The sequence below is a fragment of the Pteropus medius genome, unplaced genomic scaffold (genome assembly GCF_902729225.1).
Source record: "Pteropus medius unplaced genomic scaffold, Ma_sr-lr_union100, whole genome shotgun sequence".
Taxonomy (NCBI): Eukaryota; Metazoa; Chordata; class Mammalia; order Chiroptera; family Pteropodidae; genus Pteropus; species Pteropus medius.
Window position 1 is genome coordinate 33,616,857 of NW_024354500.1, and position 4,807 is coordinate 33,621,663.

Sequence of the window (4,807 nt, forward strand, 5' to 3'; positions counted from 1 at the left end):
GGACAGCTGACAGTGAATGGTGTCAGCTGCAGAGGCAGCAGAAAAAGCCGACATCTTAATAAAACAGCCTCAGGCAAAATCCCATTAAAGCCTTCAGAAGCTTGTTTCCCTGCAGTTGAGCAGGTAGGCGTTGAGCAGTACGAGGCAGCCCTGAGTGCTCTCAGGGAGCCTCAAAAAAAAAAAAACTGAGTGCTTTTTTTTTTAATATAAATCATCCACCAGTCTAGTTCCTCAGAGTCATTTGCAAGGCAGAGAAAGAGAGAGCTAGCACAGGAGAGAGGAAAGGAGGGAGGAAAGGAGTGAGCTAGGGAAAGAGAGATGTAAAGGGACTGAGTTCCCCTGCCACAGGAGGAGCAGTGAGCAGGCTGTGTGCACCCATTAGCGATGGCGTGCAGACCTCAGGCTGACCTTTGGAGAGGCGAGGGAACAGGCAGGGCTTGGGCAGAATTACAATCAGGATGGGGCATCCAAGAGGTGCATTGTCTGGCTGGCTTCTAGGCCAAAGGGGTGATGGCACATCTCTTGCAAGTAATACTTGTGAGCAAGACAGTAGGGAGAACATTGGTGAATAGCATAAGGATTATACTTTAAAAGGCATGGCAAAGCATGCCACTGACTTTACAGTAAAAGGGAAGAATATGTATGTATACATCTATCTCCTTCCTATTCACACATATAGCTCATGCAAAACAGATGTTAGAATAATTGTCCAGAAAATATTTTTTGGGTTCACATGGTATGCCCTCAAAAAGCCACACTTAAAGCATATTTGTGGAAGAGAGTGAATTTAACTCTTTAAAGCATCCAGGAAAGAGATTGCAGTGTCCTAATAACCATTCTAGGGTTTAAAGGCCCTCTCTGTCAGGTAGTTCATTGTCACATCTAGCGAATACTTCTCATAAGATAGCTACAAACTATTTCCAGTTAAAATGAGCTCATTTTATTGATGAGCACTAAAAATGAACCTGACTAGAAAATTTTTGGTCATGCAATTGGACACTCTTTAGTTGACCAAATTAATTGTCCCTTTTAAATAACGACCATGAAAGCATTAGTTTCAAAACATTTCTAGTTCTGCTTTTTTTAGCTAAGTGCAGGTTTATTTCAATAAGTACAATCTATGTGGTGCTGAAAAGTTGTGTGAATTTAAAGTTGCTGTAAATTAAATCACATTTGAAGCATGTGGAGTCTTGACATTTAAATAACATGTACTGTGAGTTGAATCCTTTGTAAGGTCAATAATTTGTGCTGCTTTTTCTGTTATTTTAATGCAAGTTTTGCTTACCAAATATTCTGGGATTCTTGGCTAAGTTAAACATATTCATACTTTAGTTTCACAAATTTAGCCTTGTACATTGGAGCACCATGCTCAATAAATCTCAATTTACTAGGTAAAAGTTGTAAAAGTGGAAGAAGTTTTAAGAAAGATGGCTCAGCTTAAGTTAAATTTAAATATTTTCTAATTAAGCAAGCTCCATATTCCAAGTCCTAAACACACATAAAAAAAAAAACGGTGCAGATATTTACCTGAGGCAACCTACATGAGACTGTTGATGTCCAGGTGAAATTTCAAGCTGCTCTCTAGCTCCGCCCTGCTGGAGGCCTCTCTTCTATCACCCCATCTAGGCTGCTTTCAACTTTAAGATGGAGAAATACCTAATGGAATGAAGCAAGTCCAAGGGAATTTAAGGGTAAGGAGTTGGTGTAAATCTGCCTGGGAGCTATTTGACTTGTGTAACTTAGTTCTCTGTCTGTCTCTCTCTCTGTTTCTGTTTCTGTCTCTGTCTGTCCGTCTCTCTATCTCTCTCTCCCTTCCTTCCTCACATTTCTTTGGATCGATGCATGTCTCTCTTTACAGAGTCTAATAAAGACCACTATAAAATAAGCTTGCAATAGATGGATTAGGTCTAATGCCCTAGACTAGGCCTTTGGTAAAATTTTTATTTCTCTCCTATTTCCCTTGGTCTTGACTAACACTCTATCAGAATGTGATATCTATAAGGCCATGATCTGGGTGTACCCAGGCTTGAATATTCAGCTCTGTGTGTTGCTCATGGCACACCTCAAGGGGATGCTGTTAACATCTAAGTCTAAGGAGTAGAACACTAAGATGGTTGGTCAGCATGTTTTTGGCATTTTTTTTTTTTAATTTTTATTTTTTACTCCTACAGCACCTAGTCTTCCTAGATAGTCTTCCATCCAAGTACTAACCAGGCCCGACCCTGTTTAGCTTCCAAGATCAGATGGGATTGGGCTCGTTCAGGGTGGCATGGCCGTAGATGTTTTTGTTACTCTTGGTATATAGACTTCAGGTGAAAGGATTCTTAGCGACTTACTGGGTCTGGTCAGCCTCATTGGCTCTTTTTTTGGTTGTACGTGAGAGCAGAGAAGTACTATATTAACATAGTTTTTGAAATTTTATTATTTTATTTTATTAATATAGTGGGTTTTTTGGTTAAAGTATACTTTTTGCATATCTATCATGAAATGCGGAATGGATTTAGGAAGAGCAAGGATTTGGAGTTTCAAGATTCTCTATCTTGGATGTTTTCTAATGTTAGCAGAATTAACATTTGGTGTAGTTATTGCAGACTTCTGTGAACATAAGCACAGCTGGCTGCGCTGTGAGGCAGAGTCCTGTCTGCAAGGAAAAAGGCTCATGAGTGGGGAGAGACCTCTAGTGTTAATACCTCAAACTGCAAGTACAATTGCAAGCTAAGCAGCATCCCTCAGAGGGAGCAGGAAGATAACATTAGGGGGCTTTTAGAAATTTGTATCTAGGACCTGAGAAGTCTCATGTCCCAGGTGACCTGCCAATGTTATTTCTGGCCTTGTGAGCAAAATTCTTTGTGGAAGACTCTGACCCTAGCCTTCACAAAGATGAGCCAAAGCAAGTTCAGCTCAAATCACCCAGAGTTCCCCAGTACTTTTGAACAGTGGCACCTGGAATTGATAGGTGGCATGGTCTTTGGCATCCTGGGTAATGTTCTGTCTTTAATTTCTCATCCATCTTGAGTGATTATTTTTTTGTCTTTCAAGGATCTGGAGTATATATTTAACTACAGTGAGATCATGGAGTCCATACTCTCAGTTTTTAATTGCCAGAGAGAAAGGAATCTTCCTTTTCTTTCTACATCGAAATTGTCTAGTGTTATCAAATGCCCACTCTAGACCAGACCAGGCTTGGTGATTAGAAGGCAGCTCCATTATCGGCCCTGGGTAAGTCACATGTCCACTGTGTCCTGGGTTTACAAGAGGGTGTGGGGTGTAATGGTTCACAGCCTCTCTGGAACTACATGGTTGGAATTAGGGAGTATTAATTCCTGAAAAGAAGTGAACCGCTATCCATGAATCTCATGATAATAAATGTTCACTATAACCCCACCCATCCAGCCAATTTTTTTTAGGCTTCTCTTTTCCTTTTATATGAACATTACATTTTACATATGGTTGTCTATTTGTTCAATAATAATAATAGCAGTAATTGACACTTTACATAGTCTTGACTATATGCCAAACATTTTTATAATTTTATAATCTCCCTTGCTCCTTTCTCTCTCTCTTTCTCTCTCTCTCTCTGTCCTCTCTTCATCATCTAGCCTACAACAATACTATGAGGTAGCGTGGTAGATGCTGTAATGTGTCACTGAGATCCCCTTTCAAGGAAGGACTTGTTCCTGAGGCTTAAAAATATATAGTAGGGAGAGTCTTCAGCTGTCACTTCCTACAGGTATTGGCTCAACTGCAGATAGATGCCTCACTAAATATGTCCTTTGCAAGACAGCTCTCATCTAATGACTGATTAATGCTTGCATAAAAAGTTCTTGTCATCCTAGCCTGAATTACTAAAAGACCATTCTAGCTCTAGAGTTCTCAATGGGTTTGTCCAAATTTGTTCTTATGTCTGTATCATATGACTTCTTTCTCTGTCTGCTCCTGCTTTGTCCCCACCTTTTCACGTGTTGATTCTAAGGGCACTTCTTAATATAGCTTCTCCATGGTAAAATCCTGATCTAAGTCTATTTCCCAGGTACTGTTATTATTTCCAGTCTGGAGATGAGAAAATAGAGATACAGAGAAGGTAAGCTCTTTCTTCTAAATCAGAAACCTAATAAGTGCCAGGGCTGGTAGTGTGACCCTAGACTTCTGCTCGTAACCGCCATACTCTAAAGCGAGAAGATGCTTGCCCAAGTAGGCTCTGGTTCACCACTGGAATTCACACATGGCTCCTCTGGGGTATAAATGAAGATCTAAGCAGAGATAACTTGATCTTTAGGGATGAAATTTATACTTTTGGGCTTTCCATGCAGATAAGAAGCCACAGAGAATAGAGCCACAAGAGTTTTTTTTTCCTACATAAGCATATGGCAAGTTTGTTACTAAAAATAGTCATAAATATCAAAGCTTGGGCATTATCCCTCCACTTAAGTGAAAGAAGATTTAAGATAATCCTTACAATGACATCATTTTCATTATCTTGCATTTAAATATATCTTTGTTAATGGGAGATGGTGAAATTATCATCATTAAACTAGGAATTATGTATGACCTAGAGCCTATTTATTTTCTATGTGGGACAACCTTATATTTGTACAAATGAACATCATCCAAGTGAACTCCATTTGCCACATCACTGTGTAGCATCGTGAAAGTGCCCAGGATTTCCAGATATCTCTGTGTTGAAGTCTTGCTTCTCTCTCTAACGTTTGCACACATGTAATCTTTGGCAACCTACATATACTCTAAGTCTCAGTTTCCTGAACAGTATAGTTATAATTATGCCATTGAGTATGTTTTAGCATTATAT

At 39.5% G+C, this 4,807-nt stretch overlaps 1 pseudogene; it reads right to left on the reverse strand.

Annotated features, from left to right (window-relative positions):
- Nucleotides 1-2,162: 2,162 nt before the first annotated feature.
- LOC120595293 (uncharacterized) lies at nucleotides 2,163-2,281 on the reverse strand (annotated as a pseudogene).
- Between the last annotated feature and the right edge of the window lie 2,526 nt (nucleotides 2,282-4,807).